We start from the raw sequence: 15,911 nt of genomic DNA on the forward strand, positions 1-15,911 counted from the left end.
AGCCTGCCTTAAAACAGAATTACTAAGAGAAAAAAAGAACTGAAACCTATAGTTTCACCAGAAAAGAAGGGTTTATATCTAGAAATGTTACCAGAGGGTATTTTGGTTTTTGTTCTAATCTCCCTGTCAGCACTCATTAAGTGGAGATCAGAGTCACTGGACCATCATCTGAGGGTGTGCTTGATGGTGCTGCAGAGACCTTGACAGCCAGCTGCAAGCCACAAGGCTTGCGGAGCCTTCATAGGCAGGATGCAAATGGCATTTATATATGTCACACACACTGATTCGTTCCAAATGCCTTCCTTTTTATGACCGTGTTTTGCCAGGCTGAATTCCTTTTGGGTGAGCAGCAGCGACAATGTGTTATTAACGTTCTCCTGGTTAATGCTCTGTTAATGCACTGTACCCAGAAAAATGCAGTCCCTGGGGCTGTATTTATCACTGCCTTGCAGGTAGTTTGGAGTAACCGTGTTCTCTCTGTGAAAACTTCACTCTCCTCCATCGGTACAATGAGCAGAGGCATGTGTTGGTACTGAGTGACTGAGATGAAACTGTGCTTACAACATCCTTCAAGCAACAGCATGGGAAAAAAGCCCCTGGATTGACTTTATCAATTCACTTTTGATATTGCTGTCATGTTATTTTTAGGGCTTAGCTCACATGAAAGCATGTGGGTTCAGGAGTGCTTGCTGGAGTGGGCTCTTCCCTGCCATCGCATTTCGTGCTGCAGTGGACCCAAAAGGACTCCAGCTACCTGTTGACAAAGCCACTCTACTGTTGCAGGGTAGCTTGTGGCATCAGCACATCATCCTCTAAGTTGAGACGTCCATTTTTAAAAGCCCAGCCAAGTGCTTTTAACTTCTCTGTTATCTGCTCCTTGGATATGTTTTGGCTGCTCTACCCTTTTCCTGACTTTCTGTCTTTGCTTTTTGTTTGTCATGGTCCCGACACAAGCTGAAGCAATGGCCTTCTTCCCAAATGCCACCTTTGACGTACCAGAGCCGAAATGGTACTCCAGCTGCCCCAGGCTCCCTGAGGAGAGCACAGCCTGCCCTGGAGCAGGAGCTCCCTCATCGCTTGCTTGTCTCATGGCCATTGATTCCCTTGTTATGAGAAACTCAACATTTTCAACAGCCTGCTGTTATCTTTCTGTGGTGGAGCTATCAAGAAGCAACAGATGATAGTGAAACCAATAAATTTGTCATAACGGATTCAAATGTGGGAAAGTTATGTTTATCTTAGCTGAGGGACAAATAATACGGTTGTAACCATAAGCACAGAGGAAAGGAAAACCGGAGAAGTGCAGCACAAGAGCACTCTCAGGAGAGCCCTCACTGAAGCTTACCCTTCATCAGTCATTGTGGCTTAAAGGGATAAACATTTTATGCCTTCCTTCGCCTACGCCACAGCCGCTTCATCTGTTGGTAAATTTGGGCCTGTGCTTTGCTATCCTCAACAGACCCCTAATAATCCTCCTCTGGAGGACCTGTTTTGATTTTTAAAGGAATTACATTCAGAGGGAATAAGCTGTAATCGAGAGTTCACTGGTTGGTCTTAGGAACGGCTGATCTCTGATGTGCCTGCCAAAATTGACTTTGGGCAAGGCACAGACATGCACATTTTAGTTGCCAAAAAAATCAATGGCTATTTTGGACTGAAACTTTCAGTAGCTCTGTTTCCATAACTGAAAATGCAGATAGCCAAATTTAAGCTCACAAAAGTATTGTGGTCATTAAAATACACTGACGCTATGTGAGTGCTATATATGTTATTTTAATAGGAAAGACTTGACAGTGTGTTCTACTTAGTCTTCAAGTGAATGACGGTTGCATCCAATTCTGAACGATCAATACTAGGTCAAATCAGACCCATGGCAGTGAGTGACTTTCACTACTTACATAGGAATATTGTATTTATTTCACTAAGCACAATGCTTTCCCACACGCTCACTATTTTAACCTCCTCTTCCACTGTCTGGCTTCTTGGCAGAAGGCTGTGCAGGTTGCCAGAGGAGTCTGAGTGAACTCATCCACCCATTTGCTGACCATCTGAAATGCTGGATGCCTTCCAGTTATTTATCCATTCCTGCCACTGAGGCTCATGCATGAACAATAAATTAGCTGAGAGTGCACAGTGACATACTCTGAAACTTTATATTTATGTGTGCATATTTAAGAACATCCATAAAAAGGTGTTAGGGTATTGCAGGAGTTGCTGTGTTCGTCTATACAAAGAGAGTCTAAGGTGCAAGAGCGGCAGGGAATCAAACGCTTTTAGTGCCCAACCTTTTAGAGCATGAGTGGTAATGATAGATTTTAATTAGCAACATCGTCTTGGTTTGTGATACTATTATCTTCAACAATTTATCGTATCGATGCAGTTCATGGTAGCAAAGTGGCTATGAAAAATGAGGACCAAGGGTTAATTTCTGGCTGCCTTTAAGCTAATGGCAGAACTCCCAATGACTTCAAAGGGTGAAGATCTCACCTCAGTTTTCAGCTGGTGTAAGCTGACATACCTCCATATACTTCAATAAAATCAATGAAGCCCTGATGATTTATTGCAAGTGAGAACCCAGCCCTAAAGCTATTAAGGCCTGTAATTTATAAAGCTATAATTACGGAACCATAATTCCATCAAGGGCTTCTGGCGATATCATGGACCAAAGTTAAGTGAATTGTGCAAATAAATGTAATGGTCTTGCAGTACAGTGGAAATACCTCTCTCTCTCTAGATAGGACTCTTAGCACAAAGATATTAAAATGTATTTTATCCACTCACAGCAATAATTGGAAAAGAAATATTAGCTGCAGACGTGAGACTCCCAGGGCACTGAATCAAAACATGCATTTTGCAGCAGCCACTCCAAAACCATGGATGGTCCCCTGCACTGCCATGATAACTCAAGGCATAAAATCTCCTCTTGAATCAGATTTTTACATTACTTGTCATTATCTGCCAGTTTTGATAGCAGGGCTCAAATTTCAAAGCTGGATGCATCCAGATAGCACATAGGTGTTTGGGCTTGTAGAACCTAGCAATGTAAAGTAACACCTGGGCGTGCATGAAAATGCTCCTGAATGACAGGAGTGGATGGAGCCCAACACTGGGGAGGGGGCAGTGTATGCATTTGGGGTGCAGGAGCATAGATTGTGTATGATGGAGTTGATAGTCCACCTTCTACCTCTTTTCAGCCCTCTTTCTCCATTCTTTCTATAAATCTACCTGGATAATTAGTCTCCCAATTAGACAAAGGCATATAAAAATACTCAATCATCATGTTGTTGCTTATATGAACTGAGCCTATAAAGATGTACGTGCACCAGTCTTCCCTCATTTAAAAATCTGCTTCTGCTAGTCTCTCTGCAGCCTTTTAGGTCTCTGAAACTGCAAGGAAACCCATATGTAATTAATCTTCATTAGGAAGACGCACCTGAATCACAACCCTGAATCTGAAACAGTCTGGGGCTTGGAGGAAACACGTGCATGGATCAAGGTTCAGTTTGGACCAGATGTGAGAATTCTGAGGATACAGTTCTCCCTTGACCAGGAAAAGCACACTTGTTTGTGAGTCAGCTTCTTAAAATCAAGGCAGACAAAGTAAGAAATGAAAAAAAAACCAACCCCTGCAAAGTGAAAAACTTTGAGTAGTATATTCCCCTTCTCATTTGCTCATGTAACAGGATTTTTCAAGGAACATACTCAGCTGTGGGCATGAGATATCAGTCACAGCTCCAGGTATTTGTAACGTCAAGCGATTGAAAAGTGACTTCAAATTCGAGTCTCCCTTGTGCCACAGTAAACTTTATTTTGTCTGTATTTGCTCAGTCAGGACTGTAAAGAAAACAAATGACAGATTTCCTCTGTGGAAGAGTCCTGCAGAATTTAATATTGGTGCAACCGTGAGGATCTTCAAGGATGGGAGACCATAGAAAAAATCAGAGCTACCCCCTGAAATTCAGCAGATTTCCTATCTTTTCTATAGCATTTTATATGTAATTTCCTGTTAAAATGAAAATGATTAAAAAGTCCCCAAATAAGCATTAGCAAGGCTGGAATTTCCTATTAAGTTGTAAAGGACTTTTCCACAGGGGCTGTGGCAGGTTAAGTGCAGCATCTGAAAGCTACAGCTCTTGCATGTGATGGACCACGTCGCAGTGAGAGCATCCACCCTGGAGAGGCAGCGGGTATGTGGCAGCATCACTCAGTGCAAGCCCTGTTCCAGTTTCTGCAAATGAAACAACTGCAGCCAGGCTCTGAATCAGCAACACGCTTACCATGTCCTCAAATCAGTCTCTGGAAAATCTCATTTCTGAGTCTTGTTGAAGTCACTGAAAATGAGGCACATGGTAAAAGTTAATTACTTGTTTAAGCAGTGCTTTGCTGTGCCAGGCTTAGGCCTGATCCCAAAATCAAAGCGCAGCTTTTTGCTGCCTTCAGTGGGCTCTAGGGCAGGTGCTATGACAGCATCTCCCCTACACTAGGCTACATAACATGTTATTCCTCCCATTGGATTTCTCCCAGGATGCAGAAAAAGCGAGTGTAGCTTAAGGCTGAAGACATATGCATTAGTGAGATAAGGATCATATCTGGGAATCTGCAATGAGACTGCCCCAGTTTATACAGCTGAAGATCTAATCCTTGCTATCTAATAAAACAGTTAATCTTCAAAATCTTTTCAGTAGCCTATGCTAAAGGAACCCCAAACTGGCTATTAACTCAGTTTTTTAAATACGCCAAGTGCACATTTTAAATATCTGCACATAATTCTGGGGAAATTATTCAGAGGGATGCAGGCAGACGTGAAGTGAAAAACATCTCAGAAAAAATTGGGCAGAGGATGACATATATCAGTTCCTTTCAGGAACAGGAACCCAAGTTTTATTGAAACCTCAAATAAGGAAGCCTCTTCTTTATATGGAAATCTTACCAGAACCGAGTGGGATTGCCTGCTTTAGTACAGACTCATCAATGAGTTTCTTTTACCACAGTATACATTACTGCATACTGTACCACACACACTCTACATCACTGCTTACTATAACATTGTTGGTTTAACTGACTGCAATGTGTCATCTGATTTATTAAGCTATGATGAGGCATATAGAGACTTAACTGAAATATATTAAATTTTTAAAAAGCTCTAAATAAGCCCGAGGAGCAGACTCCAGGTCCAAATTTTCCTATCATTTGGAATAATCTATTTTCCAGCATAAGAAACAACACGTAATGTTTGTGGGCCAGCTTCGCTTTAGGTTTCCGTTCATCCTGTCCGTGGGTCTAATGTATGGCGAGTGCGAAGGCAGTCGGGCAAGGCAGAGCAAACGGGTGGTGTGGAAGGAGACGGCATGGCCGGCCCGTTTGGCATATCCCCTTCACTGACGGTGCTGGCGGACATCCGAGGCATTGCTGGCAGCATCCCAGCGGGGTTGTGCGGGAAACACCTGCGGTCCCCGGCTCTGGCTCTTCCCTCGCGTGTAGGAAGCCGGGCTGGGGCAGGGAGGTGGGAGCGCAGCGGCAGGGCGTGATGCGGTGGGATGCTCAGCAGATGGGCAGGCGTGCACCGAGAACCCCGCAGCCGCTGGCTGCAGCAGATGCGGCGGATGTGAACATGCTGAATAGACTCATGCTCAGATTAGTAATGGCTTCGGCTCCAGCAGTGATTGCTTTCCCCAGAAGAGCAGCCCTACAAAATTCTCCTACACCATTGGCGTTTCGGAGTGGCTCTTTCAATCACAGAATTCAATCCTGCAGTCACCTGAATATACTGAAGGTGCCTAATCTACATCTTGACTGGTAAATTAAATAGTGCCAGGGAATTTTCCCAAGTGCTAGAACTTGTCTGCACTGTTGTATTGTTAGAAAGGTCCCCAGCACAGCTCAGGAATTACCGTGAGTCAGCCACCTCTCCCAATAGGCAACCTGGAAGAGAGCACACTGTTTTGGTAAGAAAAAAAGCTTAGGAGGATGGGTGCAGGCTATTCCAAACTGGTTGGCCTCATTGCCGGAGAAGAATCCTGGGCATGTTTAATTGACTAGTATAGGTGCAGTCTCCATGTCCCCCACAGCCGTGTGTGCAGTGAAGAGCCCTGCCAGGGGCTCACTGCCCGCAGGCACTTGGTGGGCAAGGGGACCACCCCCACCACTGGGCTAATGGGGACTGGTCACCCAGCCTGAGAGGGGCTTCCCCATCGCTCACATATGGTCTCCCATTCTGCAGCGTCTGGCAACAGGGTGGAACACCCAAAAGAGGGCACATTTAAGTGCAAAGGCACTTAAAGGTTTCGATCGGTGTCACTAAAAGAAGAACCTGACACAGGGCCAGATGCAAGGATGGAACAAGCACAATTTCAATAAGAGTGCCAACGTGGGGCTCCACAGCAAAGGTGTAAGGTCTGACAGGCAAAGCCAGCACAAAGGGATGCAGAGCTCATCCCGGCACCTATGGAAAGATGGGCTTTCTGCTGCTGTAAACCTTTGCGGGAGTGCTGGGGGATTAGCCAGCCCCACTTGGGCAGGAGCCAAAGGTCGGACAATGCCACCCAAGCATTGGTTCACAAGCTGAGGATGCATCACTTGTTTAGTTTTTGTTTCTGCTTTTGGAGGATTAGCGAGGATTTGTCATGGGGAGCAGTGCTAGTCTCTCCTGCGCTGTCTGGATACGCACCGGCCGACCCAAACCATCTCTCGAGCCTTTCAGGTCATTGCACAGCCTCAGCAGAGCAGAGCAGAGACTTTTCCCTTGCTGGGCAGCCCCTGCTTGCCCTGAGCCCACGCTTACCCTTAGTGTGAGTAGGAGCTGAGGGTGATGGGCCACCTCAAGGTGCTCTGTGCTGTGTCCCTGCCTTCTCCCCTCGCTCCCCTTCTCCTCCTCTCCCACTTTCCTTGTCATCCCCCTGCAAGGCTGTGCTTGCAGTGCAGTAGCTGTCTGTGAGCAAACCAACAAAAGATTTTGTTTTTAATTAGAGTTCGATACTAATTGCCTTCAGTGAGGCTATTTTCACATCACAGCTGACCAAAGCCAGAAGATGTTAAGTCTGTCTCCCTAATAAATCATTTGTCCTGCTCCCTGGGGTTGGAGATGAAGAGTGAATAGGCAGTGTACACTGCATCGGCCTAATTGTCTCCTAAAATATGCAGTCAACTCCCACAGCAGTCAACAGAAAGGCACGTGTGCATCTGAGGGAGCCTTGTGTTATTACTGATGCTCTCATACCAAGAGAGCCATTGTCGGCTTCTCCCTCCCTTCCCAGCCCTGGCAGGGAAGCCTCCACGTCTGCCAGCCAGGAGGACGAGCTGGAAGCAGATGAAGAGGAGGGGATATCTCTTTAAAGTCAGACAAAAGAAACCTCAGCCCTCCCCTCACCCCCCCCAGCCATGAAACAAAGGCTGGGAATACATCTTCTGTTTCCACTGACTGGCCAGGTTTGGAGACAGAGATGCCAGCTACAGATCTCTGACACAATTAAAAAATAAAAAGGCTTCTGTGGATAAACACTGGTTTGGCACTGCAGCCTGACAAATCCTTCCTTAATCCATGTGAAACCTCCCAAACCAGACAGAGAAATGCCCACGGAAACTTGGCTGCTCTGAATTTGTCCACCATGTACACTGTGTGTAATCCTACTCCACCGGGAGCTCCAGGTCACCCCCTCCATAGTTCCAATCCCAAGAAGCCCAACTTTGTCCTCAAAATCCTGTCCAAACTGAGCCGCACAGCCCGCTGAGCCCTCTGCTCCTGCAAGACATTGCCTGGCCTTGGCTGGTATAATTTGTACCAACAGGGAAGACTTGATCCCTTGTTAAATAACAGACATCACAGAAAAATAGGGCAGGGAGGGACTCCAAAGAGCTGTCTGGTCTCTCTCCATCACCTCCAGTTAGCATCAGTGAGAGCTAACCTGCTCCTGGCAGATATGTGTCCAGTGCCACCGAGGTGATGCCCCTTCAAGCCGAGCTGAGCGAGCACCTTCCCTTTTGGCAGCTTGTGCAGCTGACGGGTTTCTCTCTGCTTAGTGGTAAACGTATTTTTCATCTCTGAGTGCGTATGATAATTAATAAAGGCTGAGGGCCAGATCCCCACCTGGTACAAATTGGCAGAGCTCTGAGGAAGTCAGCAGAGCTCCGCCGGTTTAGATCAGATGAGAGCCTGACTGTGCTCCTGAAATCCCTGCAAGCCCTTTGAGCTGGTGCTGTTCCAGGTTTTGCTCGTGCATCCGTAGGAATTGCTTAATCCAGGGTCGCCACGGAGGAAGAGCATGTTAGGTGTTTAACAGTGCGGCTGATGCAATGCTCCACTTCAGAGCAGGAACTGGACTAAGGCAGGGAAATCAAGGAGAACACTTCTTTTCCCAGTCTACCCATTTACAATGGAAAAAAGAAACCTCCTTATTAAAGAGACGAAGGTTAAACACACTCATACACAGACAGACTCACACAGAAAAGAAATGCTTAAAGTACCTTTACATTTGCACAATGGTGGGATTGGATTTCTGATTCTCTTATTTCACAACACTGCAAAGGATCTTATAGGGACTGATGGCTCTGCAAGGCAGAGGCTGTGCCTCTATTTTCTTTGGAAAGTACCTCGCTGGCTGTTGGTTCTTGCTACCAGAGAGAAATAACAAAAAACTGAAGGGATAAGACAAATATGCTCCTTCAAGGGTTTCTAATAAAATGATAACGTTGAGCGAGGCTGCCAGTATGTTCTGTGTCCAGATGCACTGCAGCAGAAGGGAAGAATTTAACATGTTTTGAAAATGCCAATTGTGTGTTGCCAAAGATGCGTATGATCCCACTGCCAGCAGGGTAGGCGGCAGGGATTAAGATGTCAGAGGACACGTCATTCTACCTAGGCAACATTGATTTCACTGAAGAAGACAATGCAAAGACAGTCCTGTTTCCTGCAAGGAAGATTCCTTTGTCCCTCATGGTTCATTCTCAATTCTCCATTCTAGCAAAGCTGCTTTGAAAGAAGCCCTTTTTGCTCCCTGGAATGTTTTTACAGTGACAGCAACCAGGATATAGGATGGAGGTACTTTTCCATCTACAAAAGGGACTTCCGTAGCCCCCCATGTCTGAGAGCATCTCCTGGTCCTCCACTGCCATGTGGGAGGCTGGGACAGATACTAGAGTCACCGTGTTGCAGTAGGAACATAGCCCACGGTGATGTCCAAAGCATGAGTCAAAAGAACTCGAAAGAACATGGATCTTGTGAGTCCAGGGCTGGTGTCTTCAGCATCCACTTGCCCCGAGCGTGTAAGCAGGGGGTCCACGTGGGAGTGGTGAAGCCCCAGATATCATCAACTCCTGGCTGTGCTGCTGCATCCTGGAGAGGTGTAATTGCCACGTCTTGTGGTTAGGATCAAACCTAGCTTGCATTTTTGGCCTTCTGAAGTGTCTCCAGATGATCCTGCTGTTTTCTTCAGACTTTTTCTTCCCCTTGTGGGTCTTCCTGGTACATTTAGTAGCAACTGGGTGCAAGTCTGGATTCCTGGTCTGGTCAGCCCAGACTCCAGAGGCTTTTTTGTAACCCCCGCCCCAGTTCAGAGGTTTTAAGCATGTGTCTAAATCCCTCCCTGTTGGGGCCAGCATTAACCACATACTTAACCTGAAACATGTGATTAGAAACCATATTTCAGTGGGAGTTAAGCATATGCTTAAATTCTGCTCTGTTCTAAATGGACACTTTCTTGAACTGGAGCCTACATTTTTTTTGGATGATCCATCTTTGCTCCTCTGCATACCTTTAATGCAAATTATTCTGCAATACACATATGGCTCAGTAAGTATATTGCTCTGTGGCTTTTACACAAAAAGCCCAATTGATACATCACATACTTAACCTCTTGAACAAAGGAGTTAACTTTACAGGATCAATTTACATGCAGGGGCCAAAGCTTTTGGATGGAAACTAGCTGTCATGTGGTGTGCAGTCGAAAGAGCAAACAGCTTATTCATTATGATAGCACTGGGTTCAGAAACAAAACACAGACAGCAGAAAGAGCCTGCCCAGATTTCCAAACATATCTCCTGTCCCCGCACAGAAGCGTGTTTATTTAAACCCTCTCCCTGCGCATGCAGTCAGTTGTTAGACTTAACTCCCAATTTCCTCATGCTAGGTGGTTCGACCTGGACCCTGCTGCTCACACTGTGCTTTCCATCACGTATGGGCAGTTCCTACCAAAGCGAGCGGGAATTGCACTTCTGCGTCAGCAGTACAGCTTTGACACCAGTGCTCAAATGGAAATCAAACACTGGGCTCATTTGTCAGCCTGGCGTGTTTGTGCAAGACAACACGCCACTCATCGGATCCACAAACTCCCCAGGTTTGAGCATGACTCTTCGAATGACAGTCCCATACTCTTCATATGGTTTCTTCACTTGACCCGCTCAGCTCGCTGCCTTTTTTTTTTTTCCTTTATTAATCATTCTCATCTCTAGGCACCCAGATGCGCTCATTTCACTTTCAATATAACGGATGCACAGGCTATTAAGATGATGACTTAAGTCTGTTAGTGCTTGGCCATGCAAACTTAACCCCTGTCGGCAAATACTTGGTCACAGAAATGGTCTCATTAATCTGTTACTGCTGTGTGTAAGTCTTTGCTCTGTAAAGCTCATGTGGGCTAATCCCACAGGACCTGATCCAAAATTTACTAAAGTGAGTGGGAGTTCTTCTGTCAATTTATTGGGCTTGGCACCAGGCTTTAAGGAAAAAAAAAAAGCCTTACAAGAATGAATTCAACTGCTTTAGGCAGACGTTATTTATAATGTAATATGGCATCATCAGTTGCCTCCAAATTTAATTCAGCAGGACACCTACAATTTTTTGCATGTCCACCTACAGTAGTATCAATCGGAAATGCAAAACCAGAAATAAAGTGACTTCAGTAGGTTATTTTCCCCATTTTTTGAAGTTGGATTTAGGGAGATTTCTATCCATTTCCTTTACTGTGTACCCAGTTTTGTGTTATTGATTGGTACTGCTCTGCGGTGGTGCGTTGGATCAAACGCGGGTATTAAGCCCTGCATTTATGGGTGTACTGCCATGTCATCTGGAGTCACGGCCACAGTCAGGCTGCAATAAGGAGGGAGTCACAACCGGGTGAAGCAAACACATGAGCAGCAGGGAGGGAGTGACAAAAACAGGGAAAACATGTTTTATATCAAAACCAGCCATCTGGGCTCACTGCCTGTCCAGTGGAAATGGGCTGTAAGTGGGACAGTAAGCGGTCTCCAGACTCCTTTACTAATTATGGGGGAATTCATGTCCCGTTGGGAATTCCAAGTTTAGACTCGCAGGGCCAGCACAACCCGCAGTGCCGAGAAAAGTTAGCTTTGGACTCCTGAGTCCAAAGGGCTTGGCTCCTGAGTCAGGTCCCTTGACTACACCTAGGCTGGTGAGCTAGACAGGGCCGGCGCACAGGCTGGAGACTCTCTCTGTTAATTATTAATTAACACATTCCTTCAAATGTTTTGGCCCATCCCAACTGCTGTTGCCACAGATGCTGTGGCACAGCTCAGAGGACAGCAAGGGCCAGCAGGTAGCAAGGATGAAGCTGTTCTGGTTTGGGGGTGCAGAGCTCAATGGATGTGAGCTGCATTGCTTCACTTGCCCTTAAAAACATGCAAAGAATCCTGGTTTGTTTTATTTATCAGTACAGGTTTTTCCTTTGACCCAATCATCACTTTTTACACCTAGGCTGTGTGACCACATGGTGGGGTCTGGCTCGTCCACCCACACACATTAGCAGGAGCATCCCTGAGCAAGGAGACAGGGCAGGAGCAACGCGCTGCTCCCTTTGACCATGCCACCCTCAGACTTGCTGCGGTCATCGTCTGCCTACAGAGTCAAAGCACTGGCACTGTTCCTGCTCATAATAAAGTCCATCACTCAGGCTGGCAGACAGTTTGCCTGGTAACACAGACCTGGGTTAGGAAACAAGCTTTCTGCTTTTGCATTGGAGGTGTCATGCAATAGGGACGAATTAGCCAGTTCCATTCTGCTTCCAGTAACACCACTTGGCATCATCACTAACAGATGGAAACCAACTCAAGATGCATCTATGCATTTCTCTTGAATGCCAGATGAATATTTATCCATAACTGTAGCTTGTTCTGTTTTGGGATTTTCCTCCTGCAGACCAAGAACAAGAATCTCTGCAGTGATTTTGGCACATAGCCTACATATATCTTGCCCTGGGCCAAGTGATGAGCAAGGACATAAGTGTACTCACACCGGTCAGTTCACAGCGTGCTTGAGAGAGTCCTTGCTGCATGCTATGTGCAGAAACCCTCTTTTCTTACAAGTGGGCATAACTGAAGGAATTAGCTGTCCTCTCTTCCTGAAAAACCTCAGGAGGTAAGCACCTCACCCCTTACACATCTTTGAAAATCCCAGCCATGGTACTCAACAGCCCCACTTCAAGCACCACTTGTAGCAGCATGAGTGGTGGTGAAGGGTCAGATCTCCCAGGACTGGGAAATGCTGCAGATGTAGTCAAAAGCAAAATAATAGCTGTAGCTGTGCTAAAAGACATACCTACACAGGGTGCAGAGAGACGCCAAGCCCTTTGCATGAAGCGCAGCCTTGCTCTGCAAGCTTTGAAATGCTGCAGAAAGTAATGGGGGAGGGAAGCAGGAAACCACCTCACAAAGCAAGTCTTTTGTGGCCAAGAATGGATTGGAGAAGTGTTTTGGGTCTTGCACAGGTGGGGATTTGCTGCAGCAGCCTTATGCAGTTAAAGTTTGTAGTCAGGGGTGTGAGGTGTGTGTAGTGCACAGCAAGGGGGGGGTTGTGTGCTCAGCAGCTGCGTATGACACTGTCCCCCAGCTTTAGCAGCAGGATTGCCCCAGTCGTCTTCCTCTGGATGGATGGAATCTTGTGACTTGGTATTTCTGAGGGGTAACAGCTCAGGTACTGCCCCATCTCCTTGTTCTTCGTCCTCTGCCCTACCCTGCTGGAGACATCTTTATCTGGCAAGGGCTACTGCATGTCAATGCAGAGAAATAAACAGAGCCTGAACAGGCTGTTGTGGTTTCTGATTTGCTTGCCTATATATTCAGAAATTATCAATATGTTCTGAGCAGATCAATGTGGCTTTAACGATTGGGAAGGCAAAGAAACAAACTCCAGTCATTAAGTGCTAATTGCACAATTACTATTTTACATAGTCAAACCTGGCAATGAAATACCCATCTCACTGGCTGCAAAGAGATCACCGAATAATTTTTTTTGCTTTAACGTTTTATTCCTTCCCATACTAGACATTTGTTCAGCTTGTTTATACTCACACCACATGGCCACAAGCTGTGTAGTTAGTAATAAATGAGGGAATACATTTATCTTTGGAAACTTAGGCCAAGCCAAAAAGTTGATCGCTTGTTTTTCTAGGAGAATAACACATGTGAGATTTACTCAGATAAATCCCATCAGTGGTAATGGGATTGCCTATGTTAATTGCCCACATAATAAATTCCGATAACAACAGCTAGGATTTTACAGTATACAGTGGGTTTCCAGCATTCAATAACTGATGATCACGGCGATGCGGGGAAGCACAGGGCTGTTACATCTCTCTAAACAGAGGCGAGTCTGAGAGCTGGATTCAGCTTTTTGGACACCAATTTCTAATGCAACTTCTGCTAATCGCCTTTGCACTCAGGCAGCGGGGTCACGGCCAGACTGCCACCTCCCTGCCTGAGCACCTCAATACCTACCGGTATGAGGGTCCCTTCATAAATATACAAAAGGGTGAGTTTTTTAGCAGTTCCCACCTCCTCCTCCCAAACCACAGCCCTGCTTAAACCCACCAATGAAGGCTGACTGTGTAGCCCAGAGAGGCCACTTCCAGGAGTGACAAAGAGTGTCCTGCTGGGATTGCTGAAGCCAGCTAACCTTCACCACTCTCCATTTTTGCCTTGTTTTGCTGTGGATTTTGGGTCAATTCGCGCACGGCCAGGTGCGTGGCATGCATGCACCCTGCCCCGTGGAAGCCTCCCTGCCTACGTTTTCAGCAATTTCGTGTGTAAACTGCTGACACACAGGCTGTGTTTCTGCTGCTCCCCTGCCCCTTTCTCCTGTATTCACAACAGCAGCTCCCAGGACCTTTTTTCCCTTCTTATCAGGCTCGGCTTCCTTGTTTACTTCTCTGGCCCTGTCCCATGCAAAAGGCTACCGTATACGCACGAAGCAAAAGGAGTTCAGTACATGTCAAAGACTGAAGCTTACATAGCAAACGGGTTATGCAATTTTCCCTGCCTAAGCTGCTTAAACCTTACGAGAACAAAACATTCCAGTAACTTTTTTGGAATAAACCCCTGTGATTGAGAGAGACCACAACAAGCAGTTTGCGCACGCAGCCCCCGTGTTATCTCCAAACTGGTTATTTTGCTGGAGTACGGTTGAACTGAGCCCTCCAGAGCCAATGTGTCTTTAGAGGCACACATCTCTCCTCTTCTTACAGCTTAGAGCAGCTAATTTAAAATTTAATTTCCTGAAAGTCACTGTTCTCACAAACACAACGAAGTGCCCACCCTACAATGAATCTATTTATATCTCCAGCCTGAGTAAAATGAAGATACTATTCTAAAATCTATAAGGGTAAGTGGATCCGATACTCACGTGGACATGCTCCTTTTCTGCTGGGAAGCTCTTACACACAGAAACGTTAACAGGATTTACAAAATCCATCTGTTTGCAAAACCAGCATCTCCGAGTGCATTCAGTGCATTCAGACTTGTAAGTCACAGCAGGTGCATAAACTGTGGCTGACTCACGCAGCATACAGATAGCCTAGTGCTGCTCCCCGTTTTCTCTCACTGACAAAGAGCATGTTTTTACTCCTCGCGTCATTGTGAAAAGCTGATTCGAATTTGCCGAGTCAGAAAATTCAGAACTCAAATTGTTTGAATCGGTGGATTCAGTAGGGAAATTTTGGAAGTCGGAGCACAGCAACAAGATGCAAAGCATTTCCGCTGGCATTTCCCGAGCCCCTTACGGCTGAGGATCTCTAAGCTCCTTACAGATATTAATGAATTAAAGCTACAGCATTCCCGAGTGCTGGGTAATTTTATTATCCCCTCTGCTAAGAGGAAAACTGAAACACAGAGAAAGTGGCTGGCCTGTGGTTTGTCTGCTCAGCTGCTGGAGGAGGAGGCTTTGGGATTTCAGTGCAAACCACACGGCAGCAGCGTTAGAGAAAAAGCTGTTGCCTCTTTTGGGGAGCAGGGATGGTATCTAGTGACTAGTTCCCTTGTGGGCATAAATGCATCATATTCTGCCTTTGTAATGGTACCAGAGGTCTTCTTTCCACCCCCTTGCTGGGGTTCCCAAAGGATCGCAGCAGGAGAGCAGTTGGGGCAAGTTTGCTCAGTACGGACTCCTCAGAGAGGGAGTGAGGAGGGGGGGCCTCACATAAGGGACAGCTGGCATTTATTTAGACTTAGTGCTATTATGGGATAAAAAGGGACTTTTCCATGTATTCAGCACTCCAGAACTGACCAGGGAATTTATCTTTGAAAACACAAGTGTGAAAAGCTCAGGGCTGCCAACATGGTTTCTTTTTGCTGTTTTTCTGAACTATCTTTTCTTTCCCCTCCATGTCTTTCCACTGATGTTTCTTTCATCCAGGTTGTTTTCATGCAGATTTTGGATGGGTGTCCCATGCCAGCCCTAGCAAAGGGGAGGAAACCCCATTGCTTCAAGAAATAAAATAATGAAAAACTTCAGGTGTCAGAAGAATGAGGAAATTATGAAACCAGACCAAATTCAACCAGGCTGGCAACATATTTCAATTCCCCCAGTTCTTTGGTGACTTTGATTTAAATGGAATGCTGGTGGTTGGCTTCATCCAGGGAACCACCAGACGTGGACCTGGGGATCACTGGTCTCATGGGCCAGCTGTATT

General features: G+C 46.0%; 1 protein-coding gene across 1 annotated transcript in view; it reads right to left on the reverse strand.

The window, feature by feature from the left end:
* Positions 1–14,645, reverse strand: part of ASAP1 (ArfGAP with SH3 domain, ankyrin repeat and PH domain 1) — a 191,726-nt gene extending 177,081 nt beyond the window's left edge. The window contains exon 1 of the mRNA XM_069780064.1: positions 14,627–14,645. The gene's annotated coding sequence lies outside the window, so the exon portion shown is untranslated. The remainder of the gene's footprint in view (positions 1–14,626) is intronic.
* Between the last annotated feature and the right edge of the window lie 1,266 nt (positions 14,646–15,911).

This window comes from Haliaeetus albicilla, chromosome 3 (genome assembly GCF_947461875.1).
Source record: "Haliaeetus albicilla chromosome 3, bHalAlb1.1, whole genome shotgun sequence".
In the NCBI taxonomy this organism is placed as follows: domain Eukaryota; kingdom Metazoa; phylum Chordata; class Aves; order Accipitriformes; family Accipitridae; genus Haliaeetus; species Haliaeetus albicilla.